We start from the raw sequence: 12,893 nt of genomic DNA, 5'->3' as shown, positions 1-12,893 counted from the left end.
AGGTCTACCCAGCCAGTGAAGGCAAGATAGTGGTACTATACCCGACCAGTGAAGGCAAGATAGTGGTACTATACCCGACCTTAAAACGCTTTGTTAGCCAAAATAAAAAAACACGTGTTTAATGTTTTTCGATGTACTACGTGTGTGCAAAGTTTCAAGAATATCGGCGAATGGCACTTGAGTAGTGTTACTTGTAAGAATTATAGTTTTTTACATTTTAGAATTTTAATTTTGAAAGTTATTCGCGAAAATTAATCAAACTATAAGTCGTAAAGCAACGGACTTGGGCGGGTTTTAAAGGGTTTTTCAAAGTCTACAAAACGAGCCCACAAAAAATGTTCTAGGCCTTATAGAGGCATACCCCCCGTAGGGGAACGTGATGGCGAAGGGGAGTAATAATCTTCCTCCCCAACACCGTCAGGGGATTGAGGAAAGACTCGGCTGAATAACGTTAACCGAGTCTCTCTCAAAGTTAAAGGGTGAAAACCTCCCCCCTACCTACTGGGTGAGAGACAGGAATGGGGTTTTGGAAAAAATTTGGAATAAAAAAATTTATGTAATTTGCAACATGCAACTGCGTACTTTTTCTTAAAAGCAACTATGTGTTTTTTTACATCAATTATGATTTGTCTCATTATTCCGTAAAAGTATTAAAGTAAGATTACCGAAAACTGAATATTTTACAAGATATTTTACATTTAACGTCAAAAAGGCCTACAAAACGAGCCTACAGAAAATGTTCTAGGACTTATACAGGCCTTAATTTTTGCAATCAAATAAGTTTGAACGTTTTTCGCGAAAATTAAGGCCTTTATAAAGCCTAAAACATTTTCTGTGAGCGCGTTTTAAAGGTCTCTTCAAGGCCTACAAAATGAACCCGAACAAAATGTTTTACGACTTACACAGGCCTTAATTTTTTAACTCAAAGTTTAAACTTTTATAAAAAAATAAATCATCATCCTGAAATAAGCACAATAATTAGACAATTTCAAGGATATTAAGCAAAATTCACATCTCACGGCGGACATCTTAGATTTGTGACAGCTGTCAAACAGTGCGGTCGTGTTTGAGACAGCTCCGCTTTTTACAACGCGAAATAACTCGGAAATAATAAAATTAATGTCAAGAGGTTTCCTCGCACGATTATTCGACATCGGCACAATCAATATCGCGGAAAAGCGGTGACACGATCTTCGATATATGCAAGTATCGACTTTACATCTCTTTTTTAATAATAGAATAAATATACGGAAAAAAGATTCATATATAAGCAAATATAAGCAAATATATTATATACATATATATATATATATATATATATATATATATATATATAAAATGTATCCGCTAATGAGTCCTTTCTTTTGTATAATCTCTGTTTGTACATACGGAAACAATGATAAGAATAATGGATAAATAATAATTATAAGAATTTTTTTTGCAATGTATTTTTTGAAGAAAATTTTTTTTTATTTTTTCTTAATTTGTATTTTTATTTTTTATATTCTATTTTATATTTTATTATTCTTTATCATTTTTATATATTTTTTATATTTTTCTATTGTGTCGATTTTTTAAATCGAATATATTAAGAAATCTAAAAAAAATTCCAATGTATATATATATATATATACACACATATGTATACATATATATATATATATATATATATACGTATATAATAGTATAATATAGTATAATATATAGTATAATATGATATATAAAAATTTATATGAATAATTTATATAGGAAATATAAGAATAATTTTCTCTTATTTCTTCAAAATTTATTTCATGTTGTAAAAACTATGTAGAGATTATTCTTGTAACGGCTTTTCATTAATTTCTTTTTATTATTCTTTCTGTATATATGAACAGAAATTATATTAGGTTAACAAGAAACACATACGTATGTGGCATATATTATATACAATATTATAATAGGTATACATATATTTATATTTGATTTTATATGGCATTTTCTTTAACGTAATTTATTTAACATATGCGTACGGGATATAAAAAAATCTACACAAAAATAATTAAGATTAAAAGAAAGCTTACTTATTTATTATATAATTTTGTACATACAAGTCCAATTTATTTTTGGCTTCTTCTATGCACAAGTAATTATTGATAACACATCCCCATTTTATGAGTTCTTGTTTTAAATATTTACTCAAATCGTCTTCGATGGGTTCCATTTGATCGTGTATATCCTCGTATCTATATATGAATGTATATATGTGCTCATTTCTGTGTTCAAACAACACTTTAATTTTCACTAATACTTCCTACAATTTAAAACATACATTTTTCTATTCGATTATTAGATTATATACAAAATTAAATATAATATATGTGAAGAAAAAATACACATTTTTATTTACCACAATTACTATATATTATATCACTTCAGCTAGTGATTAAAATAAGCTCCGAATTAATAAATTCACTTAAATTTCTAACGTTATGAATTATTTTTCAAATAATTTTTCCTTTAATTCCTTTTTTAGCAAATTAATAATATATGAAAAAATCGCTTATTTTTACACTTTTAATTTTACGCAAATTCAAAATTTGGATATGATACTCTGAACTGTGAATTAAATTAAGTTATAAATTAAAGTTTGTCTTTTCAGCAGAAGTTTATAAGAAAAACAAAATATAAATTAAGTAAAAACAAAATTTATATTACATGATCTCATTTAAAATAAAAATTGTAAAATTTCATTGCGATTAACAGTTAAAAAAGATATGCATAAAATTGTATCAAGATTTGTAAAAAAATTTAATAGCATATTATTAAAAGCATTAATAACATATCATTAAAAGATTATCATATATAATTAGCACATAATTAAGTTTTTTTTTCATAACTATCTATTATCCTATTTTATGAACTTATATCAGAATTATGATATAAAAGTAGTTTATATGTATTGACCTCTAATATCTATATTACGATTTTCGATAAACTTTACAACTTGTAAAATACCTGGAGTACTGGAGGAAGATTCTTGTCAGGTACATTTATAATTGCAAAAATGTTCGACAAATATTCAAAAGCTTTGATCATAGGGTACCATGCTATGTAATTTTTCTCACTTTTCGGTAAATAGCTCCCAAGATCCTAGAATATAGAGAAATTCAGTTTTTTCTCCAACGCAAGATGAAACGCGTCATCGATAATTTGTGCTCGATTAAAAACATGTATATTTGTATAATTTTCAGAATTCAAATAACGTGCAATTCTTCGCCAATTCTCGGGATCATAGTTGACGCGATAGTATCCTATTATTCAACAAATAAATTTTATCGATTATTTTTTTGAATGAATATAATAAAAAATATTTCAAATCATATATAGTTTATTTTCTTATATTTTAAGCATGTAAAGCTGTATAAGAAATTAATATTTTTATACATATGTATATTATAATAAAAAATGCAAATTTCTTATCAATGTTATCAATTATAAAATTATTTTACGCCGTTAATTGGAATGAAAAATTAAACTCCAAGAAATTAAACGACGTACAGAACTTGAAGTTGTATAAATTTGATGGCAATATTGCAGAATACTTTAAAAGAATATTATTATTTGTAAATATGTGAAATATAATTTTAATCTTTATATAAAAATTGATTAGAATTTAAATATTTAATAAAAGATCTTTTTAATATAATAAAAGAAAATATGGATAATAATAAGGAAATAATTATGATTTAAGGCTCGATCCTGGCTTCTCGCCGACCATATTGGAATTGTGACGTCAGAGGCGAGAAAACACACTAAAAAATTCCTAGATGCCATTTCGAAATAAAAAGATATTTCGATGAAACAGCACTTCGAATGGCTTTAGCACATTCTTAAAATATCTCGAAAACTATCCTTTACCCTTTATAATCAATCAACAGCTGTAAAATAACTGTAAATAATATTAAGCCCAGTCCGTCTGGTCTTCACACATGCGCCTCATGACAAAGTCTGATATCACGATTATTTTATGGTTGTTGATTAATTGTCAAGGGAAAAATATAGTTTTCGAGGTATTTTAAAAGTGTGCTAAAGCCATTTCTAAAATAGTGTTTCATTGAAGTATCTTATTTTCATTTAAAAATGGCATCTAAGAATTTTAAGCGTGTGTTTTCTCGCCTCTGACGTCAGAATCCAACATGGCCGCGGCGAGGATCCAGGAGCTTTAATAAATATATGTATACTAATATAAGAATATACTATTATGTGATGATATTTACCAGTTTGTTGTATATTGATAATGATCCATTGATCTTCATTTTTAATGGATATTTTTGACTCGGGATTTGACTCCGTTAAACAATAATCAATAGTTGGCAAACTTATGTTGAAATTGATGTTCGTTTCCGTAGTATAGGTGACGGGTATAAAAAATGGTATTTGATTGAATTTTTCGTCCATCGATATATTCACGTGAGCTCTAGAATAATCTCGTATCGCATTTAGCACAGGACAATAATTCTGTTTAGTCCAACTATTCATCACTTGTTTTATATTTAGTTTGTAGTCCTTAATTTTTGTTTGATCTATGGCGGTCTGCATAATATTCCATAGATCATCGGGAGTTATCGAATTAAAGTAAGTCGATCTGTAAAATTTAACGTTGTAGAAATAAATATTACATACAATATAATTGATTCACATTCAGAAGATATAAAATCTTAATTATTCGTTTTAATTACGAATACAGCTTGAAGATATTATTTTAAGTTATTATTTTAATAACAACTTTGAAAGAATATTTTTTTAGGTTAAAATAAGTCAAAGAATTTAATCGAACTTTGAATAATTGTCGCTGTCGAAAGGTATATTATAATAACATCAGTTGTCGCTGACAATAGTGTGGCAACAAATGATTACACAATCGAATTTCAAATTTTAATCTTCGAATAGATGCTCAAAAAAGGAGATCGACGCGTTTAAACAAAAAGAATTACTTTTCAAATCAAACAAGCTTTAATTAACGATTAAGATCCTTTTTCTCTTTTTATCAAATTCTGTAATCTTAAAACTACATAAAAATCTGAAATTATGAATTAACTCCAATTTAATTTGAAATAAATTACTTTAAATATAATCAATAAACAAAAAAAAACACTTTAACGAAAATTCTACAAAATTCGCGAATTATTCGAACCGAATTATATTTTAAAAATAAACAAAACGCACAAACGCGCGAGATTTAAATTTCTTAAATGATTTGATCCAAAAATGGACCAATTAACACAAAAAACGCGACATTGTTTAATATGACAAAATCTATAATTTATCTACAATATAATAATAATTTATAGTTCTATAAAAATGTTGCAACTTTTGATGCAAGCCAGATTCAAACATAGACAAAATTTTTTGATGGATTTGTAATTTGTTGTGTATGTCATCGAAGAATTATTTTGTCTAGATGCAAACCTCGTTTTGCAGTAACAATTACAAATTCTTATCATAAAATAAAATCACATTGAAAGCACCGTGAAATATAGAATAAACGAGATAAAATTTCTTTGTTAATACATTATTACAAAGTATTTAGTTAAACATATTATATGTAATTGTTATCATATATATTATTATTTATTTAACATGTAAAACCAAACAATTTCTTGTTGAATAAAAATATGCTGCTTGGATATATATTTTATTGCTTAAACGTGATTTCTTAAGAAAATAAAGTGACAATCAACAGATTGCATAAAATAATGCTAATATATAATTTGTTTCCTTAATTACTTAATTTTTTATTATTATATTTTATGAAATATTAAATTTGTTGTATTTAAAGAATTCAATATATATTATTGTTTACTTTATCTGAGTACTTTTGTGTATATATATATTTTTATTATAGTTGATCTCGTCTGTTTTTATTAACTACTTTGTGGACTGATTTAACTTTTTATTAACGTTCACTGATTTTTTATTTTTCAAATTTTTGTATGTTACATAGGCAAATTTGGATACTCATACATTGGACACACTAATTTTATGAACTTAATGTATATCTTTTTATTTTGTTTAAAAAAAATACATTTTTATTTTTATTCTGTATATATACTTTCCTGCATGTTTTTATATATATATTTTTTTGATATATAACTATTATACATATATTACAATGTGTTTGTCACTTACTTCGTGTTGATACTCATCCAAAATGTATTATTGGGAAATACACTTTCTAACATGCGCCATAAAATGGGTCCTATTATAGTAATATAAATTATATAATTATATTATGTAAATATTATATAAATATGTATAATTATATATGTACATATATACTTTAAATAATTTTAAGGTAAAATAATTTAGTAAAAATAAAGATGAGCGGAGGCACTTTCCCTTGACTTTGACCTTGACATATGTTGTTAATGTGATGACCATGAACAACATTTAAAATATCTATAAACGTAAATATGTAAATAATGTAGTATTTACGCCAGGTTAAATTCAAAGTATGGAGTTAAACTCATATTTACATTGTCAATTTTATTTGTTAATAACTTTTTAATGAAAAATAATCGACTCTAAAACCTTTCTAAAATATTGTTCAGAGCCATCATATGGCAGGGACAACATATGTCGAGGTCAAGATCATCGGAAGTGCTTCCTCTTATCTTTATTTTTACTAAATTTTTTTCTTTTATAGACTAATCAAAATTAAAAGAAATAAATGTAAAATTAAAATTGTTTAATCTCTTCTTATTGTTAGATATTTATGATTAGCAATTTAACTATTGTTTAATTATATTATTTACAAATTTTTTTATATAAATATATAATATGTATATATACATTTTAATTTAAAGTAATTAAATTATATATAATTCACAGATATACATACATATATACATACCTATAATACGATAACGAATAGAAAGTGACTGAATTGTAAACTTTTTAAATGTATCTCTTGCAAATTCTCCATAAATATCGGAAGGAAAATAAACGTCTAAATAACGCGATTCGTGTAGATCTTGAATTATGAACGAGTCCATCATCCGAGAATTTGGAAAGACCTAGAGACAGAAAATAAGCTTGCATTAACAATACTTGCATTATATTACGCACTGATATATGCAATTATTCGTTATTTTTAAAGAAAGCTCTTATATTTTGTATAATATAATATTATATAATTTTATAGTAGTTGTAAATTTACACGTGATATGTAAGTATTTTGACATATAAATAATATTAAAATTATTCAAAAAATAAACTTGCAAAATTTTCCAAATTATAATACAAAATTTAAATATACTTGCTATCTGCTCTATAATGTCTTTTTTAAAATTATTATTAAAATATTGTAAGAAATTTAAAAAAAAGGATATTTAAAATTTATTTTATATTTAATATTATATATTTAATATTTTTTTATATTTCTTCTATTTTTAACTAATAGAGGGGAGACAATTTCAGATCTTTTTATGTGTTCACGATATTAACAGAAAATCTTATAAATTAGTATTAGAAATTTATAATAATAATTTATAATAAAAATAATAATAATAATATAAAAAAAATAATAATAACATAAAATAATAGTAATAATATAAAAATAATAATAATAATAATATAAAAATAATAATAATAATATAAAAATAATAATAATATTATAAAAAAAAAAATAATAATAATATAAAAATAATATTAATAATATAAAACTAATAATAATAATAGATAGATAGATAGATTTATTCTCCCCCTTGGGGATTGAAGGCGCTTTTGTGAGGAGCGTTCCCGAACCTCTTACAAAACTCTTACATTCCTCCTACTCTCTTTCCACTCATCTTTACATTTCTACATACGCCGCTCATATCACCTGTCACAACCACACGCCGCAATTACTTAGTTCTACTTCTCGCTCGCATCTACGACTTAGCCTACCCTATCTATCTTTCTTCAAAGAGAGAGAGAGCGCTGTCCCTAACTAATTAACGCATCGGCTTCCAGTTCCTTTTCATTTTCTCCACATTCCACATTCATCCTTCCATTCTCCCTTCCATCTCCCTCCCTCCCTTATCTTTATCCTCCCTCCCTTCACCCCTTTTCGCTTCTAACTCCCTCAACCACCACTCCCCCTCTCCCCCCTGTTCCAAGATTTCCCTCATCCTCTCCCACCAGTTCCCCTCCCCACTACATCCCTCACATTCCCCCAGCACATGTTCCCACGTCTCCTCTTCCCCCCCCACACACCCAACACCTCTTCTTCTCTTCCTCTTCCCAGTACCTCGCCCCTTTCATCTCATTATTCATCCTAAATCTGATTAATAATAATAATATAAAAAAATAATAATAATATAAAAATAATAATAATAATATAAAAATAATAATAATAATATAAAAATAATAATAATAATATAAAAATAATAATAATAATAAAAAACCTTATCAACGATATACGTTTCGACGAACTTAATGAAGCCCTCGTTTAACCACCAATGTTTAAAACAACACGGATTCAAGAGATCACCGAACCAGTGATATATTATATCATGAGCTATTGCACGTATTGCTACAGTTTTAAACCCAGCAGGATGTAATTCTTCATTGTAGAAAATATATGTTTCACTGAAAATTGTACATAACAGGATTATGTCGATATTTGTTATAAGCCTGCATTTTTAGCTTGTATTAAAACTATAAGTTGCATATATAATAGTGCAAAATAATTCAAATATTTTTATTTTCAAGATTCAAGATTATTTATCCTATCAAGCAAAAAATAGTATTTTAACAAGCACATATAAATGAATTAATTATACTTTGATATATAAAAAAAGTTTAATTTTTTGTAACAATGTATTTTTATGTATTATGTTAATTATATCTCCAATTATCTTATTTATAACTTTAAGTACATTTCTCTTTATCTCTCTTTATCAAAAATATAATAAGCCAGATATTTTATGTTTCCCATATTTTTTCTTCGATGTGTGATAAAATAAATCTTCTAACAATTCTTTGATTAATACAAAAAAATGTAGATATCATACTCATACAATATAATAAAAGTACACAATAAATTCAATGATAAAGATATAATAACATATGTCCTTAACATTAAAACTTAAACTTGTATATAGTAATCCAATTAATTTTAAATTGATTTTTTGAATTTATAAATAAATAAATGTAGCTATATTACATGATAAATATATATAAATGTAGTTATTCTATAATTTTAGGGTTATATGTACATGTATTATTGTCATTTATTAAAATTACTTATAAAAATTACTTTAAGCATCAATACATAAATTTCTGACGTATTAAATTCTTTCTAAATAAATTTTTTACATGCATTATTTATACATGTATTATTGTCATTTATTAAAATTACTTTAAGCATCAATACATATATTTCTAACGTATTAAATTAATATGACGTTATAAATTTCTTTCTAAAATAACCGGGAAATTTTGTCATAAATCTCTCTTTAATTAAGCTTCTACAAATTCTAATAATAACCGTATAAAAATGCATGTCTTTGTATTTTTTTAATTTTAAAAGCTGAAAATAAAATATATTTTAATAAGTTATAATCATTATTGTGTTTCTTAAATGTAGGTATTACTCGTAAAATAGCAGTCCCCAAATTTGCATGACTTTGTCCCTGAAATTCGGAATAACGACATAATCCACTTTAGGGCCTCTCTTCAAGATCTCCCAATTGTCTTCCAAATATATGGTTACATTTCCGACAACATCTCGCGCAAATTCAATGTAAGGTACCAAGTGCGATGGCCACCACGTATTGATCATTATTTTCTCAGAATAAGAATCGTATCTGGTGAGATCTGAAGATATCATATCAGACGTCATCAGAATTAACGTTACATCGTCTACAAACATCCGAGGGCACATATGAAAATGCGTAACCATCGTGTCATTAACCGTATATTGATACTTTCGTATTGGCATATTCGACAAAACTTTGTATCCACTATCATGTTCTACTGTGATGTTAAAGAAGGACTGAAATGTCAGCATGTCCAAACAGGGAAATAATTGTCGGGTTTCTGGAATAATGTTGCGACGAACCTACATTTTAATGACAAATTTTTAACTATTGTTGGTACAGAAATATTAAAGATCGCAGAAGGTATAAATGCGATTAATAAACAGAGTTTGAGAAATATAATGTTTTGTAACATTTATTTTATTATCTTATTATTAGAGGCAAGTATGCTAAATTGTATAAAGTAAATATTAAAATTGCAGTAAAACTATCAAAGAAATGACAAAATGTTTTTATTTGTTTTAAATTATATATATATTTAATTTAAATAATAACTCATTTTTTAAATATATCTTATTATTTATATGTATATTATATATATACTCACTTTTTATCTTCATTCTCGTGTGTGTACCAAGTTTGTGTAAACTCTATCGTATCATTAATATAGTTTGAAAACTTAGCATGTAGAGTATAAACTCCGCATTCCAAGTTATTTTCAGGCAACGATTGTTCGGCAAAATCAAGAACGACAATATCCTTATTATGGCTATATGAAAGCTTTGGTACATAGATTATTCCACTGTCGGACGACTCTAAATTTACCTTTGTTATATTCATATATTCTGATATGAGTAAAGTTATGTATCGTGTTGCAGAATTGACATAAACAGTAATATTGGATTCTCCATGGGATACGTAACCTGGCATCAGCGATATCTTCAAATAATAATGAAGCAGTACCAGACGATTCAACGGACGAAATTCAGTCTCATCATGCCATATATTTCTCGCATTTTCATCGATAGAAAAAGCCATTGTCATTACAAAAATGTATAATAAAGTATTCAATGACAATTTTAAAAACATCTTGTCAAATCTCGTTTCAGCCATCTGCAAAAACATTTCCTTGCTAAGAGTAAGTAAAACAGAAAACGGAAGCAGAGAGCAAGTTAATGCAAAAAATGCAAAATTGATCGATCAGTCAGAAAAGGGAAACGTATTAAAAAATATTACAGAAATTTTTAAAAAATATACGCAATCTATTTAAATAATTCTTCACTTTTATAAGGTATTTCTATATAATATATGAAATTATACATTTAAATATAAAATATGTATAAAATAATTCCATTTAATAACTGGACTTCTTTGGAGTTTATAATGCTTATTACCAATAAGTTATTATCACCAGGTTTATGTGTCACGTGTAAGTAATGTATACTTTGAAGAAACGGATAATAAACATGTTGATGTTAAGTTTATTTCAAATTTTATCGATATATGTTCCATCAGCAAATCAAACAAAATAATGCAAACTTTTCATTTTTACTTAATATTGTATAAGCATTTCTCTAAGAAGGTAAATTAATATAGATTGGGTTTATATTATTTTATATTTATTACATATTTAATTTAATATATGAGAAAATATTGATTTTAGATATCTATTAAGGAAAAAATATATCAAGGCTTAATCCATTTTTGATTTTTAATTTTTCTTATTATTAAAATGATCAAAAAATAAAAAGATGTTACATCTAAATCTGTTTTCATGTTTTCATGTTATATGCAATATGAAAAATAATAAAGATAATTATTGAAATAAAAAAAACATTTAAACGTTTACTTAAACATTGCATAAAATATCTTTTAGAAATTGAAAACTCTAAGATAGCGAATTCTTTACTAATTTTTACATGATTATATTTAAAAGAAATATCTAAATGTTTTGTATTTGACTTACCTTAATCTATCTTTGTAGAATCACGAGCCGAATCACTTTAGCCAAAAATGAATTGCTTAATTCCGATGTTACCACTTCGAAAGATCACCGAAAACTGACGACGTTTGCGGTATGATAACATATGAAATACATAATCTTATGTATCAAAAGCTTCTCAAGGTTATACGTAATAATCATCTTATTCGATCGTTAGTAAATCGATAAAAGTCAATACATAATTGGAGTTTTCAAGAAACACTTTGTGTCTAATACATATAAAATAATTTTCAAGAAATTTAATTAAGAAAATTGTATGTTATATGCAAACAGAATTATATTTTTTATTTTTGTCTTATTTTTATAAAGAATTATTTCTTTCCTTGTTACAATTTATTGGATATTGTATGAAATAAGTACATTATTTTACATTTTTTCTATCTTTTTTCTGAATTTTTATTCTACTGTAATGTGAGAAGAATTAAAAATTTTGTTCTAATGATACGGAATCAGTAATGCAAAACTCAACTCTTTACAAGTACATTAAATCAATGTGGCTTTCATATTAGAAACACAATTTAATTACCTTTTTACGCAGTACAAAAGTTTTATAGTAAAAACACATCTATTTAAACATCGTATTCATATTTTGAAACACAATACTTTTTTAAAAAAGATTTTTTGTTTTCTTCAATATAAAACATTTTTTTCACAATTCTATTAATGTACATAAATAGAGATGTTCATACAATGAATTTTTAGAAATTGTGCACTTGTACATAATTATTTAATTTCTTTAAAAAAAAATAATAGCTTTTCTTTTAATTTAATCAGTATCATTTAGTTCTTAAAGCCCTAAACAATTTTAATTTTGAAATTTAATGTGTGTTTGTAGTTAAATTAGTAACTCACACAATTTGATTAATTTTTTTATTTTATATTATCTCGATTTTTTCCTATTTTCGATAATTATCTTATTAAAACGCGCATAGTAAATAATGTACCTAATTATAATTAAAAAATATTTTCAAGTTGTGAATTTTATTTTTCTTTGTTTTCTTGTACTTTACCTTCCTCTTTAGGAAAGATAAAAGAAAATTACTAATGGTAATTAATATACATATACATATTTTATTCATTTATACATTCTGATTTTACTTTATTTA

General features: G+C 25.5%; 1 pseudogene across 1 annotated transcript; it reads right to left on the bottom strand.

Annotated features, from left to right (window-relative positions):
* Positions 1–2,059: 2,059 nt before the first annotated feature.
* LOC145948240 (aminopeptidase N-like) lies at positions 2,060–10,854 on the bottom strand (annotated as a pseudogene). The gene is made up of 8 exons (XR_014427302.1): positions 10,393–10,854; positions 9,621–10,087; positions 8,430–8,613; positions 6,896–7,058; positions 6,172–6,241; positions 4,260–4,627; positions 2,998–3,293; positions 2,060–2,293 (listed from the first exon to the last, which is right to left on the bottom strand). The product of XR_014427302.1 is annotated as an aminopeptidase N-like (transcript).
* Between the last annotated feature and the right edge of the window lie 2,039 nt (positions 10,855–12,893).

Source organism: Prenolepis imparis, unplaced genomic scaffold (genome assembly GCF_030444845.1).
Source record: "Prenolepis imparis isolate NDT839.2.m4 unplaced genomic scaffold, iyPreImpa1.0 SCAF_294, whole genome shotgun sequence".
Classification (NCBI taxonomy): domain Eukaryota; kingdom Metazoa; phylum Arthropoda; class Insecta; order Hymenoptera; family Formicidae; genus Prenolepis; species Prenolepis imparis.
Note: the sequence above shows the minus strand (reverse complement) of the source record. Positions and strands in the feature narration are given on the sequence as shown.